This window comes from Tamandua tetradactyla, chromosome 6 (genome assembly GCF_023851605.1).
Source record: "Tamandua tetradactyla isolate mTamTet1 chromosome 6, mTamTet1.pri, whole genome shotgun sequence".
In the NCBI taxonomy this organism is placed as follows: Eukaryota; Metazoa; Chordata; class Mammalia; order Pilosa; family Myrmecophagidae; genus Tamandua; species Tamandua tetradactyla.
The window spans coordinates 170767514-170793150 of NC_135332.1; the positions used below are offsets into that span (position 1 = coordinate 170767514).

Sequence of the window (25637 nt, forward strand, 5' to 3'; positions counted from 1 at the left end):
AATGGGTGTCTAGCTCTGGCTTCTCAGGAAAATGTTCCTCATGGATGTGGTCAAGTGTGTATGAAGCTCCATGATGCATCTGGTGAAGCTGCAAACCACTCTGCCCTGGAACCATCTACCTTAGTCTGTTCTATAGTGTTTGATATTAAAGACCTTCTTGATTAAGTAAAAAAATAGATAAAAATCCACCTCAAAAGTACCTTCCCCATTGACAACGATCTCATATCTCTCACCTGTGAAAAAAGTTTGCTTAATGGAAGCAAATTGCACTTTAATCAATGAAAATCAGAAGCCAAGGAGAAAGCATAAATATCTTGAAGGAAGGAGGAAAGCTGAGGTAGAGAAGAAATGCTGGTTCTGCAAATTTCTTACTCTGTCCACTAGGTGACATCATCATCCATAAACTGAAACAGATGTTTTTAGGATGACTGCAGACTTGTGGGTTTCCAGGAACTTACATGTGCAATGTAAAGTGGATGGCACTAATTCAATGGATGTTCATATTTCCCTTCTACCCAAAAGATCCACAAAGCATAGTCTTAACTTCCAAGCAGAGTGCTGTAAAGAAAGTGCAAAGACTTTTAAGTTAGACCTATCTGTCTTTAAGTACAAGGATACATCTCTTACTAACTGTGACTGTGATCTTTGAGCAAATGACTTAAACACTCTCTGATTCCATTTCCTCATCTGTGAATTGCTGATAAGTTTTATATCATTGATATACTTTTCAAGATTAAATATGACAACCATGTAATAGACTTTCCATTAATAGTTATGAAAAGAATGAATTTTAAGAGCTGGAAATTTCAGGTCTTTTGCATAGCTGGTAGAGTAGAATATTTTTAGGAAGGGGGAAACTTCATTAAGAATTTAATCACTGTGCTGGTTTGGAGATGTTATGTACCCCAGTAAAGGCTATGTTCTTTTAATCCATTTCCATGGGGGTGGACCTATTGTGGGTGGGACCTTTTGATTAGGTTGTATCAGTTGAGATGTGATCCACCCAATCAAGATGGGTCTTAATCCTTTACTGGAGTCCTTTATGAGAGGATAAAAGACAGAAAGCTTAAGAGAGCTGAGAGAGAGAAACACCCAGGAGGCCACTGGATGCAGGAACCAAAAGCAACGAGACCCAAGAGTGAAGGACCAGCAGGTGCCGGCCATGTACCTTCTCATATGACAGAGGAAACCTGGGTGCCAGCAGCCTTTCTTCAGAGAAGGTATCTTCCTCTTGATGCCTTAATTTGGACATTTCCAAGGCCTTAGAACTGTAAATTTATAAGCTAATAAATCCCCATTGTTAAAAGCCAGCATTTCTGGTACATTGTATTTCGGTAGCTTTAGCAAACCAAAACAATCAGCAACCATAAATTTTGTATATATTGTACACACAAACACACAAAATCCCTACACATATATTCATTTTAATGTTGATGTGATTAAGTAAATTTTATTTTAAGAGTCCATTTTAAGCAAGACTTTTGCTAGCTTTATTTCACTCCAGTAGAATTCATTCATAATTTATTCCTATCATTGGCTTCTTAGAAAAATTATATTTATTGTTCATAATATAATAATACCTTACAATTGCACTTTTCAAAGGTCTTATATTTAGATTTTTTTCATTTACTCTTAAACAATTTCAGTAAGATGGCAGTTAATTATTATTTTTATTTTATAAATGAGGAAGTAAAATTTATGCAGTTTAAATATCTTACAGAAAACAGATGAGACTGTTATGTCACCTAATCCTTCAAGACAGATTAGATTATCTTTATTTTCAGATTGGGACTGAGATTCTGAGAAGTTTGAAAACTTGCCCAAAGTCACATGGCAGATAAATGAATGTGAATGGAATCTGAATCAAGATTTGCAAATTTTATGCTATTTCAACTCACTCTTAAAGCGGTTTTAACTTTTACAAGATCATATACATCTTTTAGAGCATCTTCTGGTATATTTTCATATGTGATTTTGCCTTGAATTTGATCCTTACAGCAATCCTATGAAATTAGAATGGGCAGATGTCATTAAAATTCTCATTTTAAAAATGTGAAAATGGAGGCTCATATAACAAATATCTGTCTAAACTAAGTCCTCAATGCAGTGGTTGGAAGATTCAGTTAGAGGAGAAGAAAGCATCTATTTTGGCAAGGAATCAACAACACGGTTAAGTCCAAAGTTTCACTATAGTCCTCCCCTTACTCCCTGAAGCTTGAGAAAATGTGTAAGCCCCTTACCCAGATTTCTTTGTGAATATGCTGCCTTTCTTGAAACTCAAGGATGGTTATATACAGAACTGCAGTCATATGTTAAAACAGACTCCCTACCATAGACACAACTTGGTTTCCTTGGCAAAGCTCTTTTTATTTCCCAAGGAGGCAAAAGTTTAGAGGAGAATAAAGAACTGCATTAGCAGCAGTGTCTGAGAGTCTGAACCTGCCTAAAACAGCTCACAAATTTGTCCCAATTGATTGGATTGCCAGAGAAAAGGGGAAATAAAAAGGCCATCAAGTCAACCCCCTTCCCCTGTCCAGCCAGTGGGGCATATCAATCATGTCTCAAACTCAGTATGTGTTATTTATAAATAGCTCCAGATCCCACAATACCAAATAGGCCCTTTGCTACTTGTACACCATTTGAGGTGAAGCCAAACCAGCTTTAAGCCTAGACCCTATGCTTGGGGTTTCCAGCAATTCCCTGAGCAGCATCCTCAGGTGGGATTTCTGACTGATGGCGTTCTAGTTCCTTAGCCACCAGAATGCAGAATACCAGAAATAGAATGGCTTTTTAAAAGGGAGAATTTAATAAGTTACAAGTTTACAGTTCTACGGCCATGAAAATGTCCCAATTAAAGCAAATCTATCAAAATATCCAAATTAAGGTGCAAACAAGAGGTTACCTTCACTCAAGAAAGGCTGATGAAGTTCAGGTTTTCTCTCTCAACTGGAAAGGCACATGGTGAACAAGGGGACAGCGACCTCTGCTAGCTTTTTCTCCAGGCTCCTTGTTTCCTGAAGTTCCCTCGGGGGTGTTCTCCTTCTGCATCTCTAAAGGTCACTGGCTGATGGACTCTGCTTTGTGGTTCTCTTGCCATTCTCAAAAAGGGACTCTCTCCAAAATAATTTCTCTTTTAAAGGATTTCGGAAACTAATCAAGACCCACGTGGAATGGGTGGAGTCCCATCTCCATCTAATCAAGTCTAATACCCACAATTGCATGAGTCATATTTCCATGGAGATAACTTTATCAAGTTTCCAACCTCTAGTACTGAATAGGGATTAAAAGAAATGGTTGCCTTTGCAAAATCGATCAAGATTAAAACATGGCTTTTCTAGGGTACATCAGCCTTTCAAACCAGCACAGGTGGTATTAATATTTCATCAGAGGACCAAGCAAGAACCAGTCTCCAGGAATAGAATGAATGGAGACAAGAAATCTGATGTTCATGCCCAGGATAAGCAGAATTTCATCCAGCACTTTTCCCAGATTCTCAAGGTGCTGACCGAGCATGATATGAGGCACCCAGAGATAGGAGATGCTATTACCCAGGCCCAAGGAGATCCTGGAATACAATGCTATTCCAGGCAAGTGCAATAGGAGCTTGATAGTGCTGGCAGTTTTCCAGGAGATGCTATTACCCAGGCCCAAGGAGATCCTGGAATACAATGCTATTCCAGGCAAGTGCAATAGGAGTTTGATAGTGCTGGCAGTTTTCCAGGAGCTGGAGGAGCCAAAGAAACAGGATGCTGATGGTCTCCATCAGGCCTTGACTGTGGGCGGGTGTGTGGAATTGCTCCAAACTTTTTTCCTGGTGTCAAATGACATCATGGATTCATCCCTCACCTAACAGGGACAACCCTGATGGTGTCAGCAGCCAAACATACTTTTGGATGCCAGTAATGACATCATGTCACTGGAAGCAAGTATCTACCATCTGCTGAAGTTCCACTGCTGGGAGCAGCCTTATTTTCTGAACCTGATCGAGCTATTCCTGCAGGTTTCCTATCAGACTGAGAGTGGTCAGGCTATGCAGCTCATCACATCCCTTCAGGGCAATGTAGATCTTGGCAGATTCACTGAAAAGTGGTACAAATCCACTGTCAAGTACAAGACTGCTCTCTATTCCTTCTATAATCCTGTAGCTGCTGCCATGTATATGGTGGGCATTGATGGGGAAAAGGAGCATGCCAATGCCAAGAAGATCTTGATGGAGATGGGAGAATTCTTTCAGATTCAGGATGATTACCTTGACCTTTTGGGGAACCCCAATGTGACTGGCAAGGTTAGCACTGACATCCAAGGCCATAAATGCAGCTGTCTGGTGGTTCAGCATCTGCAATGGGCCTCTTTGGAACAAAGCCAAATCCTGCAGGAGAATTATGGGCAGAAGGTGGCTGAGCAGGTAGCCCAGGTGAAGGTATTGTATGAGAAACTGGAGCTGCCATCTGTCTTTACACAGTATAAGGAAGATCTTACAGCTGCCTTTGGGGTCTCATTGAGCAGCACTCTGAGCCTCTGCCCCTGGCTATCTTCTTAGGGTTAGCACACAGATCTACAAGTGGAAAAAGTGATCCAGAGGTTGTGAGGGTGGGGAATGGAGGCTCTTAATAAATTAGTCTAAACTTCAAAACAAGAAATTTCATCAGGACATGGTGTATATACATGTGGAAGATCCAGGCTGCAAACAGGTGAGCAGAACAGATATGAAAGATCCAGCTGCCAATTATCCACAGCACTGCACTGTTGTAACCCAATAGCAAAATGCAAATACAGACATGCTCTGGTTGAAGCAGAGGTGGGGGGCAAGAGTCTACCTGATGAACTGCCCATGTATTATCCCTGAAATATCTCCTTGGAACAGATATGGTTTTGTGTCAATCACAGCCTAGTTAGGAAAAAAAAAATTGGTCATGCCAGGCGGTTCAATAGAAGCAATTTAATATGGATTACTTGGTCATGGAGCTGTTGGGATAGCTGAAAAGCTAAACAGTTTGGGTCCTCCAAGAAGTAGAAAGACCGATAGCATCCAGAACACCTGTCAGCTGAGAGGGCATGTGACTGACACAGCTGGTCCTTTGGCTTATAACTTCAAACAGCTTCCCCTGGGGCATTTTCTTTCTGCCTCTCCAAACATCTGTCTGTGTCGGCTCCAAAGAAACTTTGCTTTTCCAAAATCTCTCCCTTTTTAAAGGGTTCCAATAAACTAATCCAGACCTACCTTGAATGGATAGTCACATCTCCATCTAATCAATAGGTTATGCCAACAATTGAGTGAGTAATCTCCTTGGGAGTAATCTAATCAAAGGTTCCACCCAAAGCAATAGGTCTGGCCCCACAAGACTGGATAAGGATTGAAAGAACATGGCTTTTCTGGGGTACATAATAGTTTCAAATTAGCACAGTATGCGAAAGGTTTATTGGAGAAAATGTCTGTGAAGTACAAAGCAAATAGTAAGCAGAGTGTGATAGAGAGCACCTTGAGACAGTGAGGCATGTCTGACAGCTGTGAAAAGATTTTGGAGAAGGAGTGTCATCCTTCAGTGCCGTTCTGACAAAGTCTCCAGATACCCGGTTGGGGAGTTCCCAAACAGTAGTTGCTCCTTAGAGGATTCCTGTACTCAGCAGAAATAAATAGGCTCTGCTGCCTGTGCCATGTGCAATCATTGGTTGGGGGCAGCCTGGAAGAAGTGTGGTTTTGTCTAACACCAGGTGAACTCATGCGGTGGGGGAACATATGGGGATATCTGTCAATTATGTTCCCCTCATAATTAAAGGCAAATGTTAACAGTGTTCCTCCATGGCCACTACAGTGAGGAAACCCAGAAACAAGCAAAAGTAAGAAACCACTACTATCCCTAGGGCTAGAGAGGCAAAGGGAGGAGGTGATGTAATAGATGCCATTTCTCTGTACATGGTAGGACAACAGAGAAAACACAGCCACTATGGGAGAGTCAGCAGATAGAAAACAGAGGAAGAAAAGCACCTGAGCTTCTCCCCTTCTCCTACCCTTCAATCTCCCACAATGCTTACCACCAACCAAACCTAACTAGCAGCAAGGGAAACTGAGAGATTAGACAAAATGCTTTGGTGATACAGAGATAAGCAAGTAAAGATGTAGAATATATCCAAGAGACAATAATAAAAGGACTGGTAGATGATCCAAAGAAGTCATTTTGAAAATCACTGTGGTAAAAGAAAGGGGGTTTATTTATTTACTTATTTTTTAAAACACACAAAACAACAACTATGGACCAGGATATTAAAGATACTATAATGAACAAGAAATAAGATTTCCTGTTCAAATGAAGTTCACAGTCTTGAGGAAGAGACAGAGCAAAACAAAAAGGTAATCAAAGAAACAACGTAATTCAAATCTGTAAAATGAATGTAGTCAACCAGTCCTCCTGACTAGGAATTTCTTTAAAAAAATAACTTAAGGGATACAAGGGTAGTTCAATGGCAGAATTCTCGCCTGCCATGTGGGAGACCCAGGTTTGATTCTCAGCCCATGCACTTCCCAAAACAAACAAACAAAACTGAACAAGCAAACAAACAAACAAAAATTCCACAGATGGTTCTGCAATAAAGGGATACTTCTATGGAAAAAGAATAAAATGTGACCCCCACCATACAGCATGCAAAAATAAATAAACGACTTGAAATGTTCCACTTGCATCCAAGATGGAGCAACAAGGACCATATTTACTCACTTGCCTGAAATAGCTAATGAACTTCAATTGATGGAGGACAGTGATTCCAGAGAGACAGGAAACAAATTAGATAATCCCTACTAATGCCCTTGGAGAAGGTTTTCAGGTTGTGTCACATGCAGATGGAACCCTGGAAGAATTCAGTGAACTTCCTGAGTTGAAGAAATGGAACCAAGAGTTCAGAGAGACCAAGGCATGTTGAGTTTTCAGGGTAGGCTACTGGAGAAGAGAGAGAACTCAGAGACTCTATAGAGAGTCTCTATTAGATAGTCAGCTGAGTATTGATTAGCAGGTGAATGTGAGTAAACTTCCTAAGGCCAGTGAAAGAACCACCCCAAAAGACTAGAAGGAACAGTTGCAGAGTCCATGCAGGGATAGGAATAATGTTTATTTCCAACAGCCAGAGGAAAAATTACCTAACTCATGGAACATCATGCAAAGGCCACAGAAGAAAGTGCAGAGAAATTAGTCCTGGGCTCTTCTGGCTCCACCTAACAGAGCTTAAAAAAAATCAAACTATTTTCATGTAAGTTAATCACATTCCAAAGCAAAGCTCAACAATATTTATGCAAAAAGAAGAATATTCAGCCTGCTACAGGTAAAATTTCAAAGGTCTGGCATGCAATAAAAATTACCAGGCATGCAACAAAGCAGAAAACTGCAACCCATAATGAGGAAAGAAATCAATGAGTTGAAACCGACCCAAAACTGCCAAAAATGATATAATTAGTAGATAGGGGTATTAAAAGAGCCATTAAACCAGGATAAGGTACAAGAAGCTAGAGGAAAGACTGAGCATGTTAATGAATGATATGAAAGATTTAAAAAAAAAGGCAAAACTGAGCTTCAGTTTTGAGATAAAAATATACTGAATAGAATTAACCAAAGATTAGACAATGCAGAAGAAAAGATTAGTAGAGTTTAGGACAGCAAAGAAACTATAAAATGAAACAATAAGAGGAAAAAATGGCTAAGAGGATAAAAGAGAATGGAACATTAGTGTGTTATGGGGCAACTTCATGATACCTAATAAATGTGTAATTATAGTCCCTAAAGGAGGAAAGCATAAAAATATTTCAAGATAATGGTTGAAAATTTTCCAAATATGAAGAAAACCATAAAGCCATAGATATGAAAATATCAACAACACCCAAACAGAAAGAACATGAAGAAAAATATACCAAGGCATGTTGCAATCAAATTTCTTTAAACAAATTGAAAAACATCTTAAAATCAGTCAGAGAAAAATGCCACATTATATACAGTGAAACAAGTATAAGGACAATAGCAAATTTCATTTAGGAATTAGTGGAAGTTAGATCACAGTGGAGCAAATCTTTAAGCTACTAAATGGGAAAAATAATCCATCAACCTAGTATTCTTAAACCAGAAAAAATAATTTCCTGTAACAAGTATGAAGTAAAAACTTTTCAAGATATGCAAAACATGAAAGGATTTACAACCAGTAGAGCTTCATTACCAGAAATATTAAAGGAAGTATTTTAACCAGAAGGAAAATGATACCAGATGGAAATCAATCTAAATATATGAAAAAGAATGACAATAACTGGAAAATTTAACCACATATAGATGGCTATTAATACTGTTTTCTTATTATACAAATCTCTTTAAATGATAGTCATTTGTTTAAAGCAAAAGTAATAATTATGGTGGGGTTATCACATGTGCATAACTAAATTATATGACAATAATAACACAAAGGCCAAGAGAGGAGAAATTAAAATATGCTTTTATAAGATTTTATACTGTTGTTAAGTAGTATAATAATGCTTGAAAGCAGACTCAATAAGTCGAAGATGTAATACTCTAAACCTTAGAGAACCACTGAAATATCACAATGAAGGGTTATATCTAATAATGCAAAGCAGAGATAAAATAGAATCATAATAAATGCACAATCCAAAAGAAGGCATAAAAAGAGAGGAAGGGAACAAAAAGCAAATATAACAAATAAAAAAAAACTATGAAGATTGTATGTTTGAACCCAAACATATCAATGATCATATTAAATGTAAATGGTTCAAATACCACAATTAAAAAGCATGGATGCTCAGATTGGATTAAAAAATAAGGTCCAAATATAGGTAGCCAAGATGAAGCTCCCTTTAAACATAAAGATATAAGTAAGTTAAAAAATTAAAAGATGGAAGAAGATATACTATGCTAACACAAATTAAAAGTTAATTGGGATATTCATATTATTATCAGACAAAATGAATTTCAGACAAAGAATATTATCCTGATAAGGAACATCATTTTATAATAATAAAAGGATCAATTCACTAAGAGGACATGGCAATCACATCCATGCACTAACAACAGAGCTTCAAAATACATGAAGCAAAACCTGATAGAGCTGTGATGAGGAAGAGAAAAATCCAAAATTATTGCTGGAGATTTCAAAAGCCCTTTCTCAATATTTGCTAGATCAAATGGACAGAAAATCAGTATGGACATAGAAGTCATGAAGAACATCAATCAACTTGACAATTATTGACATTTATAGAATACATCACCCAACAATAGCAAAAGATACCTTTTTTTTTAAGCATCATGAAGCAATTACCAAGATGTATCATATTCTGGGTCCTAGAAAAGTCCCACTAAATTTATAAGGATGCAAGTTGTCCAAAGTGTACAATTGAAAACCAAGAAAAAAAAATTAGAAATCAATAATAGAAAGACATCTGGAAAATCCCCCAGTATTTGAAAACTAGATATACACCTTGAAACTATCTAGAGGTCAAAGAAGGAATCACATAGTAAATTAGAAAGTCCTTCTAATAAAATGAAAAGAAAAACACAACATATTGAAATTTATGAGAATTTATGAGTTAAAATAGTTCTTAGAGGAAAATTTATAGCACTAGAAGGAGGGTTTAGAGTTCATTGCTTAGGTCATGCCTCTTAAACCATGATGATATCCATGAAGGGGAAAGAGCTGGAGACTAATGTAAAAACATCTTAATTTCCGGGTTATTATCAATATTACATGTATTCTTCTTTTATTTGTCTTGTGTATTCTGTTCTGTACAATCAATATACCTTTTGTTTTCCTATCAGTTTCCTTTACACCACTTTTTAAGTAACCCCTTTTATATTCCACCTTGTTAAGATTAATTTTCTTATCAACTTTTTGCTCTCCTATAGGGCTTTTGGATTCACAGTATAGGTTGACAGAACAAAGTGTTGGCCCTATTAGCAATCTTTCAAGTCTTAATACAGAGATGTCTGAGTCACAAATCATCCAACAGTCTTCTAACATGTAATACTTACAGCAATGGTCTTAAAAGAAGACTTCCCATGCATCCAAGATAAGGGCTGAGGCTAACCTACATGTGCAGAGCCTAAGCAGCCTATGCTTTTGTAATATTTGAGAGGATTCTATGTCTTTCTGCCCACAGCCATTGCCTGAGTTGAGACCTTCATCTCATCCATCAGGATGTGATTGAAAAGCCCCTAGTAGACCTACTTTTTTCTTGTAGGGATAGCCCTATCTTTGCCATCCTATGTACAGACTACTATTTCCAAAACACAAATCTGCTATTGACTATCACTCTCATATTAAAAAAAAAGACTCAACAGATTCAGATTCAAAGGAATATTTGATCTGGGTAGGACACTAGTCAAGTAACAGCCTATGTGTGAAGATGAAGTTAGATCTCCTGGCTCTAGTGTTCTTTCAGATTCAATTATTTTCCACGTAAAATGGACCCATGTCTACTTGGGTCAGTTCATGAGTTTTCATACTGGGATTATTTGTATATATGCACATGTATATATGTATAAGCATGTATGGATATATATCTATGTGATTGCTATGTGTTCCAAAATGGGTATATGTATACATATCCACTGTTACATGTCTCTAGATATATGTATACACATGTATATGAGTGTGCACATATATATGGTCTATGAGCAAGCATGAATGACAGATTAGATGTAGTCAATTGGTCCCTAATATCTTCTATGTGGCCTCACTTCTGGCTCATAATGTCAAGGCAGAGGTGACTTTGGTTTCCCTTGGACATCCTGTGATCTTCCATTTCATATTAACTTAAAAGAACTGAAATGGAGCATGATATCAGGGCAATATAACAGCCGATTGCATCTTTGCTTCCAGCTGGGCCACAAATGGAGCCTAGCAATTCATCACTCCCTGATCCCCAGGCCAGGACTCAGGGTCTCTTTCTATTACCTTTTATTGACAACCTTGCTGCTGCTTTCAAGACCCCATGCTTGTTTCCTGACAAGGGGTTCTGCAGCAATCATTTAGTGAGTGCAATCTCTGCAGACTCCCACTGTAAGTTCTCACCTGAAGCCCAAAGATGCACATTCTTCTACCTCTGTCTCCCAGAGATATTCCTTATTTCCCTCTAATGGACTCTTTTAAGTGACAAGTATCCAGCTGTTGTAATGATTTGGCTATTAATGTGGCTCGAGGCTCAAGAGCAGACTTCCAGCTCAGGGACTGTGTTATCCTGAAATACAAACCTAAACCCGTGAACCTTAAACTCCATGGTCAACAATCTGTGTTGGTAACACTCATTAAGTGCACAGCTAATGGAGACTCCCTAAAGACATAGTAAATATATATATTAACCACAGTATCCGATTTGAGTCCCTTTTCCCTTTTTAGGTTTGCAAGAACTTAGACTTCCTTACTGAGTCTATAAGAGAAAAGTGAATCAGAGTTGAATAATTATTCAATTTGCCTTTTAATTCTCTTTCTTCCCTCCAGACTCAAATTCTTTCCTCTTCAATAGAAAAGGTTCAGGCTTGCCATTGCTATGGCCATATTGAATAACTTACAGCTAATTTGTCAAACACACCATGCTCTGGTGTTTACCCCCTTTATAGGGTCATTAACGAAGAGAGTTTTCAGGGTCCATTTCTAGCACAATTTCTCATTCTCACTGTAGTCAGAGTGATCTTTTAAAATGCAAATCTGACCGTGTCTTTCTCTGCTTAAAACTATTCAGAAGGTTCCCATTGCTCCTAGAATAAAAACCAAAATTCTTAACATGGCTTAATAAACTCTGCATAAACTACCTTAAACTTCCCAACATCATTTCATGCTGTACTTCCCCTTGAGTTCACACATAGACCACGTTGGCCCTCTTTCAGTTTCCCAGCTCACAGCACTCCTTCCCTCTCTATCCTTAATTTGTGCTGTTACCTCACATTGGAACCCTCTTCCCTTCCTCTCACTTGCCAAATTTCCCCTCATTAGCCAATGCCACTTCCTTCTATACCCTCCATACCAGGCCAATCTCATGGTCAATCTTCTCCATAGCATCCTTCATAGAATCCTTCTTTGGACCCATTATAGTTTGTAATTCTAATTCTATATTGATTTGTGTTGGTCTTTGCTTAATGTCTTTCTTCATCAAACATGAGATAAAAAGCACATCTGTCTGGCTCAGGCCTGATCTCAGTACCTAATGCTGGTGGTTAGTACATAGTAGGTGCTCAACAAATATCCACTGAGTGAATGAATGTGTATATGGACTGGGATTTACTTCAGTTACATCAAGGGCTAAGCTTTCTTTGCATGCTACTCCTTCTACCTTTCCCTGTGTCCATTTCCAATACCACACACCAGAATAATTTCTTCCTGAAGATATATTTATGGTACTTGGTTGAGCTGTTTTGTTAGTGAGGGGTGGGAAAATGCACTCAGCAACATTCAATCTGCTTTTCTGACATGACGAAACACTGTTTAATGAATCTTTGTGCAAAATTTGTCAATTTCAATTTAAATATTTGCATGAGTTCAATTATCATGTTTACCATGAAAATAAAATGCAAAGTAGGTGGTAATAATTATAATAGACCTCAGAAGTTCTGTGAGAGCAAAACAGGAGATTAATCTCTATTGGTGAAATCTGGGAAGGCTTCATATAGAAGTTAAACTCTGCCTTCAAGTTTGGATAGGTTTGTAAATATACTTTCAACACTGTTTACCTGGCCAACTCCTGGTTAACTCTATCAACTTTTTAATCCAAATTAAAAGTCACCTCCTCCTAGAAGCTTTCTCTGACCACCAACCAAGTTACATGCTATCAATGCTTTTTCCCCACTATAACATCACTTATATGTCTGCCTCACTGGATTCCAAGCCCATCATGGCATGAAGCCCATCTTACCACCTCAAGGGAACAGCCCATCTGAGAAAGGAGTCAGTTGGAGAAGAGAAGCCAAATAAACAAGAAGGAAGAACCTAGCTCTGATGATGTTGCTCTGGGACCCTGCCATACCTAAAGCCCAGTTATCTGTGGGCTCTTCAAATTAGAAAGTCAACAAATCCATATCTTTGCTTAAGCCAGTTTGGTTGATTTATCTAAAAAACTGCGGGTGAATCAGATGGTTCAAGGAGAAAAAAGTAATCTAAAAATATTTCAGAAGCAGCATTATGGAGTGTAGAAAGAACCCCAGACTTAGCATGAAACCCCAGAGCTGAATCTAAGCCCATCATTTGTTCATTTATCATTTATTTATTCACCTTTTGAATTTTCACCAAATATTATTGTGTATGGGACAATGAACTAGACTCTGAGGCCATGAAGATGGAATAAGAATTTATATTCTAATGCATTGTTTATCAACTAATGCATTGTTTTCAACTCTAACTGCACAGAAGAGTCACTTCAGGAAGGTTTTAAAAATGGCCAAGTCTGGGCTCTCTGCCACACAAGTTAAATAAGAGTTCCTTAGAGGCTAAGCAGACATTGCTATTTATTAAGGTTGTTCTAATGCGTGACTAGAGTCCTATTCCTACTTTACAAAAAAAAGGAAGCTGAGGCACAGAGAGGTAACTTGCTCAAAACTACACAACTGGTGAGAGGCTCACCTAGGATTTGAATCACAATGGCTCTGGTTCTGGAGCCTATTCTCTTCTTAATCACTATGCTAAACTATCATTTGAAAGGTGCAGTAATACTATTGTATATTTAACCCAATACTACTATACACAGGCCAAGTTTGCTCTTGGAATTCTCAACTTTTCCTTTATTTTCCCTTGTTCTTTTTTTTTTTTTTCAGGAACACATCTTCGTTTCAGTACAACACACACCAGGGGAGAGCGTGAACACAGTCCCCACTACCACAAATTATGCAGTCGAGTTTCCCACATTTGGGGAAATCGCAGGGTTCAGCACACCCGAAGTGCAATGGACAAGCCTTGGCCTGGGAAAACCACCTTCGTGATCATGGTGTCTCCCCTGCCAGGTATGTATATTCTCCCTTGTTCTTGATCTCACCAACCGCAACCTCACACTCAGTCCTGATTGTCACAGGCATAGGGCCAACTAATTCTTTTCTTTTTCCCATTTAAAATATTCTTTCCAGGAATTACCTGCTTCCCTTTGCTTACAATTCAGAGTGAGCCTAAGTCATTAAGCTTCCTTATCCAGTTAGAGGTACACCTTAAGCCTTGTTAGTAGTGTGGTCGAGCAGAAAGAGTGTTGACTTTGGAATTAGATGGAGGTTTGACATCTCAACTTTGTCATTTATTAACTAGACCTGTAGTTTCAGGTAAATCACTGAACTGCTCTTAGCCCCAGATTCCTCATATGTGAAGTGAGAATAACATCTCTCTTGTGGTGTGGTTATGAAGATTAAATTGAAATATGTGTGAGGCCATTGCCACAGTACAGTGAACATAGCAGACACTCAATTAACGGTAACTATTGTTACCAGACAAAGGTCAGGGATTCTTCTGCTCGATCGCCCAATAACCAATTCCTGATACACCAGCTTTCAAAGAGAGAAAGAGTTTATTACTACGCACGTAGTGGGAGAGCAGATGGCCTAGCAGCCCAAAATCTGTCTCCCTAAACTGTAGCAATTCAGACAGCTTTATTAGAGAAAAGGTGGTAAGGACTTAGGATAATGAAAACAGTGGCCCCAGATGATGTGATTAGAGGTGATCTAATTTTTGAGTATGCTCATATTGATTACATGTGTAGTCTCAGAATGTATGAAAGAAAATGGTTGAATGGGATATAGATGACTTTAGGTTAAAATCTAAGCTACTGCACCTGTCAGGTGGTCCCACCTTGGTTAGATCCAGTCTTGGTCATCAGGATAACTTGGGACTTGGGGTGGGTTAGTTCCAGGCAGACCCAAGACCCTACATTAACAGCCATTAGTGGCTATCTTTAGGGATTACAAGACTTTAAAGTTGAGTAACTGGATAACTCGGTACAGATGAAGGTTAGTCACAAGGTTTTTAACAATCACAGGGGTAGAAGATAAGGGCTATATAACCAGTGTCAGAGATCAAGGCAGCTGGATTACAATTCAGAGATTTCAAGTATATCCCTGTCGAGTCCAATATGCCAGAAGGCAAAAGGGAATATTTATATAATGATTCAGTAATCATAATCATCCCTTAAATCCTGATATACTATTTAATACACTATTGCTATTAAGACTTCCTATAGATTTATGTCTATTTTTCATATGGCTTATATCTTATGGATTTATATCTGATTTTCATATGTCTGGGCTTGTCAAAAGCATGTAATAATAATTATAATACCAAATATTACCAATCACTTATTATGTGTCTGGGAATGTTATCATTGATTTGCATGTATTTTCTCAGTTATTCCTAAAAATAACTCTATGAGATTGGTACTACTACTTTCTGCATTTCACCAATAAGGAAACAAAAGCAGAGATACAAGATAGCTTGCCAAGATACATAGCTGGTCAGCAGACAAAGAATGTGTTAAAGACATAAGTAGTCCTAGCACAAATCTAGAAGTTTCCTTTTTGGATACAATTATCATCACTGTAATTGCCATAAGCCAGGCATTTGCACTGGCTAATATTTTGCATATGTGATCTCACTTAATCTTTACCACAAATTCAATTTCCAAATAAGGAAATGAAGGCTCAGAGAGATACTATTAGTTGGATGAGTGTAGTTAGAATCCAGGACTGACTGATGGTGTTTTCCTCTTAAAGGGTTCTGGGTAACTGAGATTATGCGTGCTCAGGACAACAGGCTTCATTTGTGTATTCATAAACCCCAACATCACCAGGGTAGGAATCTGAGGAGTTTCCATTTCCCTGTAGATTGCTAACATTTAAGCACCCTTTCCTTCTTTGCTTGATCAGATATTGGTTTATCTTCCATTGTTTTCTTCTTTCTATCCAGCAAAGCCTTCTACCTCTTGGGAAGACTTACTCAGCATTTTCTTTCCACGTCCATAGCTCACTCCCCTTTGCAAATACCATCTACACTTGTCGGTTTGTGTTGAAAAAAGTTCCTCTATTCGAGATTTAAAGCATTCTCACTGCATTAAAAGGGAAATTCTGGCAATATGTTCAAATGGAGTAATCTGCCCAAGTCTATCACATTCAATTAGTGACAAAGATAGTTCCCATGACTTAATTAATTCTCCTGTTATCAGCATTCGTGCTCTTGAACTGAATCTCATTTGCATATTCCTATAGAGCATCATTATTTAAGTTTAAAGGCACTTAAAAGCCAGTCACAGAAGGATTATACGCACTTGAATCAAGGCAGGCTATTCAAAGAAAGGCACTGAATAGATATAAAGAGTGAATGGAGATTGCGCTGTTTTGAAGTCTGCTCTACTCATGCCCACATTCCAACAATGCTCATTGAGCACCTACTATACACAAGGTGTCAACCAACACATTTCTCCTTATACGGGACGTAGGGAATCATACATTTATAACAATGTTACTACTGTGGAGTTATTTGTCTTCACTGTGCATGTTTCCTGGTCATAGACAACTTCTGTATAGGAACATCTGGATACAAATTGAAGAATTAAATTACCCAAGTCCATGTGGATATAGCTGTTTCCTGAGAGCTGGGTAATTGACTTATAGTTGGCATCCTACTGATATAGCCCAGAGCTGTTTAGACACAGATAGAACAAAGTGATAGGTTAAAAAAAATTATTTGCATCCAGGCTTGGCATCATTCGGGTAACACCAAAACAACCAAATTATAATTGCTATTTAGTGTGATGCCACATGAGCCCTCCGATTAATACAGCAGTGTACAAAATCCTTCAAGATGTTGTCGTAATCTTGCCTGATATTTCACATCTGCTATAGATTTTCTGAGACATTTACCTACTTACATGTAAACAACTGTGAAAAGGTGGTAAGTGCCCAGGAATAGAGAAAGTCAAGAAGAGGGTTCAGATTTTGGACGACAGTAAAGTAAATTTAGAAATAGGGTTTTTAAATCATTTTTAGACTAAAAATCCAACGTTAGATCTTATAGTGCATAAAACAGGAAAAAATTTTAACATTTAAATGTAAAATGATAGGTCAGTTTGTGTTTTTGCTTTTTTTTTTTTTATTTTGTTCATTTCATCTGATTCTTAGGTTCTCCAGATCCCCAGAATGCAAGAAAGCAACTTTTCCATGTGTTTGATGAGGGAAATAAAGGAAAATAGGAAGGGAAAGACGGAAGGAGAGAAAGAGGGAGAGAAATTGAGAATAGGCACATTTTCCTTAATGTTCAGAAGACACTGCTATACAGTGCCATCCATTTCCATCGAAGAGCTTCCCACATGGAAGCGATCTGTAAAGGAAAGAGAGTGGCGACGCAAGTTGTTGACAAGATGCAATGAAGTTAATCTCGATTTATTCTTGGAAAAAAAATGGAAAATGAGAGCTTCAGGCTGCAGGAAATTTCATACATGCTACTTTGCCCAACTGATGGAGAATCCTTCATCTACTCCCTCTGAGCTCATCACTGCTCAGTTTTACAATCTGCGATGGCTCTCTAGTGCTTCTCAAATTTACTATGCTTATGAGAATAACCTAGGTTTCAGAAGTGTGGATACTGTCTTTCTAACAAGCTCCTAGATACCTGCTACTGCTGCAGCTAGTCCATAGTCTAAGTCTCAGCCTTTCTCAACATGACCCACCTACCCAGCTCATTCCCTCTGATGGATACTCTCACAACCCAGCCAAGCAGAAACACTTGCTTTTTCCTAAATAGGCATCGTGCTCTCCAGCTCCCATGCCTCTGCTTCTTCTGACTCCTTCACCCAAAAGTTCTCCATGCCCCCAATTGTATATCCCTTTAGAAGTAAACTCAAAAAATGGATTCTATTCTGCCATGCACATTTCAAGGGTAAGTGTGCCATTCTTTCCTCCCCAAGTTGTATTTGTTGGTACTTTTGCAGGCTGCTGGAATACTTTAACTCTTTGTTTTTTCTCTCTTTCTCTCCACCACCATTGGCCATTCTGCCCTGTGTCTGATATCATTGATTTGCAAAGAGAAGGACATCTTTGCATGTTTGAAGTAGAAATGCAGTGAAGGTAGGACTAATATGTATGTACCCTTGGGCTTCCTGCAGTCACTGGGCGTCTGTGCTGGCAAAGTTGATTAAGAAATTGCCAACATCATCCAAGAGATGACAAAGACCTGCCAGGATAGGGAAGGCAAGAGCTACCAGCAGAAACATGCCAAGGAGGTGGAGCAGTTCACCCAGCTGGCCAATGCCTTCCACAACGCCATACGCCTGGGCAACCACTGTTCTGCCTTCCTTCCCTTCCTCCTTCCATCCCTCCCTCCTTCCCTCTTTTCTCTCTTCCTTCCTTCCTTCCTTCCTTCCTTCCTTCCTTCCTTCCTTCCTTCCTTCCTTCCTTCCTTCCTTCCTTCCTCCTTCCCTCCCTCCCTCCTTCCTCCTTCCTTCTCTCCCTCTCTTTCTCTTTCATTTCAATGTTTAGTGAAGTATACTAAGTGCCAAAGGGTGAGGATTCAGACATGAAAAGTCAAAGTTCTTGCCCTTTGAACTTTCTCCAGCTGGGAGAGTGGACAGGAAAGTAAATACAACATAGAGGTGCTCTCAGAAAGGGAAGCATTAGCTACTCTGGAGAAACTAAAGTGCTAAGTCTTAAAGGAAGATTTTGCAAGGTCAAGAAAGGAATGAAAACTCTCCAGACAGAAAAATAAAGTATCACCATAAGGATATGAAACAGCACTGTACATGGCAGTGGCCCGGGGGTGGGCAGGGGCAGAGATGAGAAAGTCATGGGATGCTGCTGTGGTGCAAAGGGCAAGGCAAAGAGTGTCAAAGGTTGAAGGCAAAGTCACTTTGACTTCCACTGCTGAAATCCCGTGACGTCTTCTCAAGGGCTCTAAGGCAGGATGGCCTTCTTCCATCCTCCCCTCGACAAAGCCCCACTTGGAGCTTCAGAAAACCACAGTTTAGTACCCGAGGATATACACAGGGCCTGAGCAGATGTTCCACTGAGGTTATTTGTGTCATCCGTGGACACTGTCTAACCCAGAAATCACACACCACATCCTCAGGTAAGACAATATCTGTACATACATCTCCAGTCTTTTGTTGTGCTCCTCCAGAAGCAGATCCTGAAGCAAAGATTTGAGAGCAAATAATTGTTTCAGGATGTGAAGATGAGTAGTGAGTGGAGAAATAAGAGAGGAAGGGAAGACAATCAAAATCAGGTGAATTTTCAAGCTGCTACCACTGTGGGCGACTGGGACTTAATCCCACATGAAACTTGGGCACGGGTGCAGAAGGCACGTCTCTGTGTTTCCCTACAGAGAGCAAGGGAGCTGGGGTGTGCAGACATCCATTTCCCACTGCCTTTATCTGAAGGCTGCTAGGGATGGAAAGGCCCAGGAGTCGCTCCCTGGCTGCTCTTGTCTGCCCCCACTGCAAAGAGCTCTCCTATCACAAAAGAAATCCTCAGGCAAAGAAATGCAGGAGCAGGCAGCTGGAAGCCTGGTGGGTCTGGGCTGAACTGGTGAGGGGTTGGGGTTCAGCGGGGCATGGCGTGGGTCAGCTGTAGGCCCTGCAGGACTCAGGTCCAGGACTCTCTCCTCTTTGCCTGCTCCTACCACCACCTCCAGGCAGATTTTTCCAGCATGCTTCTTTGCTGATTCAGCATCCTGTGCTATGCTTTGGGGACCCCTTCCACTTGTCCTTCCAACCACCCAAGGTAGTACACATGGAAGAAAATGTTCCTTGAATTCAATCAGATGATTCAAATCCAATAGACCTCCTAGTGAATTTATTTTAACATGATTCTGAAAAGAAGCTGACATGACTTTACATCAGGCACATATTTTATCTGGAGGTCAACATTTATATTACATTCTATTCCTCTGGTAATTGATGAAACAGTGAGAGCAAAATTTTTTTTGTCTCTTAAGCTTATATATTCGGAGTCAATTATATCGCCACGCCACACTTAAGAGTTATATTGCATTGCCCCAATTGTGTGCAATCCTGTGATATTAAGGAGGGTTTTACTGTATGCTAAAGTAAGGATAAGCTTCGAGATTATTTCCCCAGTGTTTTGCTTTTACATGCTCTTTTTGGGTCTTATTAATGGCATAAAACTTAGGAGGCTGCAGTGCCAGCTGCAGTTTTTGCCTCTTAGCCAACCTCTGCTAGGGGAAAGGAGAGCTAACCCCTCCACTCTCAGACCGGGAGCCCCGGGAGGAGTTACCAGCACCAGTGGCTCTAGCAGCAGACATGGACATTAGGCCTGGCCACTCAGGATAGCACATTCCCTTCAGCCACAGCAACTGGTCTGCATAAACATGTGACCCATTCAGAGCAATTAAATGCACTATTTTATTGCCGGGACTGTTTAGAGTATCTTTTTTCTTCTTTCCTGGACTTGAGTCTGAGAGGAGGTGGACCTGGAGCTCCAGGCAGCCATCTATCTCTCTAACGCAAGGCTGAGAACAAAGCTGCCAGGGAGGAGAGCAGAGGTCAGAGATGGAGGGAGGCTGAGACAGGTGATGTTGCCTGACTGTCTAAATCCAACAGGGTCTGAAGCCAGGGATCCCCCCAGCCTTTACTGTCATATAAGACAATAAATTACCTCTTGGCTTATGTCAGTCTGGTTGGGTTTTCTGTTGCTTGTAACCAAAAGAGCCCTAGCTGATAAAGAGTACCATATCTGCCCCTTGCTGTTCCAGTTCTATAAATCCTTTAAGCTTCAGTTTGCTAGTCTTTCAAATGAGGACATCATATCCCCCAATGGGATGTTTTGAAGTTGAAATTAGAGGATGTATGCAAACGTCTCCATGCAGCATCTGCCCCAAAAGTAGGAATTCCTTAAAGCACAATGCTCTCTTCTTCCCTTCCCCACCCACCTCCAGTCCTGCCTACTCTCCTTCCCTAAGCACACTTCAGTCTGGTAAATTGATAAAGTCAGAGGAAATGTTCTCAAATCTTGATACTCAGGGACCACATGACCAATATACAAAACTCCTGATGAGGAAGGGAGAAGGTTCCCAGCTAGACTCATCCTGCCAAAGAGAAGAAGACGGCCAGCTTTGTGACTCAGGAAGTTTATTTGCCTTGTCTGGGCTTCACTTCTCCTCTCTCTCAAAGGAGAAGGGGAGAATTTAGAGATGAGGCATTAGGTTGTCTTTCAGCTCTAAATTACTCTTACGTCGCATTTTCTGAAACACCTCTCCTGCTTTTTAGTGGTGTCTACCATCCTGGATCAGACTAGAAAGAGTCAGGCAGGGCTCTTGGGCATCACAGTGAGAGAGGCAAGTCTGCCCAGGGACTGGCCCTGCATGGCACAATGCTGAGAGTCAGCACGTCCTTATATTTTGCTACCAGGATGCCATGATGATCACCCTTGCCCCAGCCCCAATTCAGAGGATTTCAATTATGAATTAGAGATGAAGGCTAGTGGTGTAAAATGAGTATGTTCTACTTGCACCAGCACTAGTCTGGGAGATATTGAGTCTGAATGTTGTGTTTCTAAATGCTGTTACCCAAGCTTGAATTATGAGTAGATCCAGGAAACCAGACCTAACTGAAGAGTTCCTCATGACCTATAGACTACTGGACCATGGGCAAACCTATGAATCACATTGTTGTAGCTATTGGTCAAGTTCTCAACCTTGAATTAGCATAACTACCAGGAAGCCCCTCCTTCCACCCCTACCCGGCTTTTCAGGGGCATAACCTCCATCACCACCACCTCAGCTTTGCAGCGACCTACCCAGGGAGTGTCTACACTTCTCTCAGCCCTGGTCTGGCAAGCATACTAATCAAACTTTTTTTTTTAACTCTTTGGTCTTTGTTCAATTCTTTGACAACGTGCATGTCATATATCCTTGGAAGAGAGAAGTTGATTTCACATCATTCATGATGGGCCATAAATTATTGAGAAAAGAGATGAGGAGGGGGAGAATGCCCAAACACCAAAAACAGTGCAGAAATCATGGGAAAGCAAAAGAAGGGTCAAGAATTGGGTAAAAAGGGAGTCATTTCAGACTTTATCTTTGGTGCAGATACTCACACGCAAATGAGTATATAAATGTATTTTGAGCATCCGCAAACTTCTGGACACTTGACATGTGATGTCTTACTGAATGTTTACAACAAACATAAGCAGAAGGCATTGTTACCTCCATCTTTGGATAAGTAAACTAAGACTGAGCCAAAATCACTTTCTCAAGGTCATACAGCTTAAATGAGGTGGACGAACCTAGGTTCAAAATGAGGTTGTGCTGACTCTAAAGAGAGCTAAACCCTCTTCACAATTTTGAAAGAGTCAATGTTATTTTGATTGACTGTTTTCCCTTTATACTCCCAAAGGTTTCAGGATTCTTGGACAGCAGCTAAGTTGTAAGGGTGTTTTAACTCTCTGGCCACCAATGGAGCTAATTTTAAATCAGCTACTCCAGTGGATGAAGCAACAGAAAAGCTCTTTTTTATGAATTTTAATCTCATGCCTGCTTTTACAGGAAAGTTTCAAGCCAGGGCTGCAGCCATGTTTTAGCTCTGTCCTGGTGTGTACGGTGCAGCTTGGAGCAGCACCTGTACTGTCCAAGAGGAGTGTTAAAGCTGTCTACCTCCCACATACTTGCTGACTTGATAACATATAGGGCCTGAGAGCCTGGAATTTTGACATTTTTAGAAAAGAACATCTTCCCCAGTCATTGCCCTTTAAAGAAAGAAGCTCCATAATGTACTTAAGTGTTCTGGTGTCTTTAATAATTGAAAACTCAACACTTGCCCTGTTTCTGTAGAAATTAAAAGCTCAGATCAGATAACACCCTAATGTAAACTATGGACTCCAGTTAATAGTTTAATTATAACATTTTCCCATCAATTGTAACAAAGGTACCACACTAATGCAGAGTGGTAATAATGGGAGAGGACGGGAGGTATATGGGAAGGCTGTAGTTTTCCCATGATTTTTCTGTAAAACTATAACTTCTCTAAGTAAATAAATAATAAATTCCAAAAAGGATTTAGGAGCCAAGTTACCATGGCCAAAGATGGGACATTTGAGCATGAATAAGAATAATTTAATAAACATCAAATATGTTAAAAAAAAAAAAAACCCTCAAAGCAGCCATCTCAAGGAATAGCTCCAATGGAGCTGCAGCTGCTCTTTTATGGCTCTCTGAAAAGGCATCTGTTTGTGAGAAACACAATTAGTGTCATTTAGTTCTTTCCAAACACCCACTAGTGGATGAAGAATCACCAGAAGAGAAAGTGAACAACAGTTCTTGGAAAGTATAATTACAGGAAACAAACATTTAGAGCCAGTGGCTGGGCCAGGCTTGGCCGGTTCAGAGAGTCTGAAAGATGATCTGGCATGTTCCTTCTCACGTGTGCTCAGGGAAGACCTCAGTGTTCCCTAGCCTTAGTAAGAGACGCATATGAAGATTAGCTGCCTGATGGAATGTTGTCCGCTGTGGGATGAATTTTGTTTAATGTTTGAACATATCGTCTTGTCCTCATTTCAGACCCCATATATGATGCAGATATTCATATGCAAACGAGTCTCTGGTATATAAATGTAATAAAGAAACTATCTATAGAACATTTTTTCAATCAACGTTATCAATTAGGTATTGTCACTGATATTTTACAGTCTGAAAGTCTCAACAAACACTTCTGATTTCTCCTTTTAGCCTATTTATTGCACCCATTAGTTGTACTGTATTTGTTTATTTCACTGTCTCCTGTCAACTGTGCCCAAGCCTGGAGCATAGAGTGCTGCATGTCTCCAGCACTTAGTCCAGTGAGTTCCTGCGGCCTTCTGAGTCCTAGAGAGAACCTGGAACATAAAAGAGCCTCAATAAATGCTTCTTGGATGCATTCATTTTCCAAACTGGTCTTCTGTTATCTGCATGCATTATTTCTCTGCATATAGCTAAAGGTTTTTAACTTCTCTCAAAAAAACTAGACCATCTCAGTCAAGCATGTACATATACATATATATGTATATACATACACACACCAGGCCACCTGGTAAACTGGAAATAGGGAAAAGTTAGTCTTTAATGTTTTTGTTCTTTTGTATCTGAATTCCTTTCCAATCCTGTCACTAACGAACTATCTACCCATTGGTGCATTGCTTTCCCTTTCTAACCATCAGTTTGTTTACGGTTTACACTTTTATCTAGGTATCCTTTCTGCTCTGAGTTTCTACCTGATGGGAAGAGACCCAGAGTAGCAAGTTTTGTTGGGGAAATATATAGAAAGGGCATAAAATATAAATTAGAACTTAAAAGACAGAATTGGCATGGGTCTCTGGTGAGACAACTTGATATTAGTGTGTGAATTTCCATGTCAGTCAGAGAATGCAGGGCTGGGGTGGAGGAGGGAAGTGGTGACTATACTAAGAGGTGCAGGGTGAGACAGACATTCCAAGAGGAGACTTAATAGTAGTTGTTTTTTTTGGACAGGCTGGCCCAAGGTGGAAACCTTCTCTCACATGATTCTAGATTCCATAGCATTGATCATTCCTGGGCGCTTTCTCTTCTTGCAAGAGCTGCCATTGGTTGGGTTCTCTAATGCCAGCACTACCCCCCCTCCACCTTCCATATCCCAAGCCTAGTTTTATGGCCCTCCAGATGATTATCTGAGGGCTGACCAACAGCTTTCCAGTAATCCAGTAATGATAGTACCACTGGGATCTCTTCATAGAAATACAAGAAGTGGTAAATAAGTGTTCCCTTTAAGAAATAGATTTCTGAATTCTGTCTGCAGCCTGATAACTTGTTTCCCATAAAACAACGTGAAGGATACCATACTCTGAATCCTGATCATGACTCAGAAGCAGGTTCGGGGGAGCTGTCCCGCAACACCCAGGAACTGCAGTATTTCCCTTCGTGGAGGGCCTGTGAATGCTCATAGAAATGCAAAGACAGTCCCAAGTAATAAATACATAAGCAGGTTGGAGCTTCAATAGCAAGGCACAAAAAGAATCAGGAAGCATGAAATAAAGCTGCTTAGGATTCTGCTGACTGGTCGGGAGCAGAAATGAAGCTGGCTGATGTGTACTTTCTCTTTTAGAGCCCTGAGTAGCTCAAAGGGATTGTTATGGAAAATCCCAAAGCAGTTATAAATTTATGGTCACAATTATTCCACTGTAATGTACAATTCTAGCTGGGGTTTTAGAATTGCATGTTTTAATTTAATTTGAAAAAAGACAATGAAGCCAAGAAAACACATAGATCTCTTATAGTATAATTATATGGTCTTTTGCAGTTTTGTTCTGACTCTAGAAGTGGATTCATACATATATGAGTATTTGTTCTGTGTGTATATATATATATATATATATATATATATATATATATAAACATATCGCACATCAGGTGTGAGGGGTTTTCTCTATGTAAATTGTCTTACTAAATAAAATGGGCTTTTAAAAATATCAGACTTCCTAAATATGAAATGTTTTACATTGAATAGCTTTCTAAGTAGATATTCTGAATTATTAAAAGAAGAATCTAAGGAGCTATTAAACATTACTTGATGTCTTAAGTTAATAAATATGAACACAGCTGACTATGGGGTGAACTTAGGTTATTGAAATATTTACAGACATTCGTCTTTCCATGTAATGGCTCAGTTTATGCTTAAAAAC

The 25637-nt window shown here is 39.6% G+C and overlaps 1 protein-coding gene, 1 non-coding gene and 1 pseudogene across 2 annotated transcripts in view; 1 reads left to right on the forward strand and 2 right to left on the reverse strand.

The window, feature by feature from the left end:
- The window catches only part of LRATD2 (LRAT domain containing 2), a 270001-nt gene that overhangs the window by 38544 nt on the left and 205820 nt on the right, over positions 1–25637 (reverse strand). The window lies entirely within an intron of this gene.
- LOC143686883 (farnesyl pyrophosphate synthase pseudogene) lies at positions 3421–4611 on the forward strand (annotated as a pseudogene).
- LOC143689329 (U1 spliceosomal RNA) lies at positions 13813–13975 on the reverse strand. Its single transcript, XR_013178770.1, has one exon. It is a non-coding gene; the product is annotated as a U1 spliceosomal RNA (small nuclear RNA).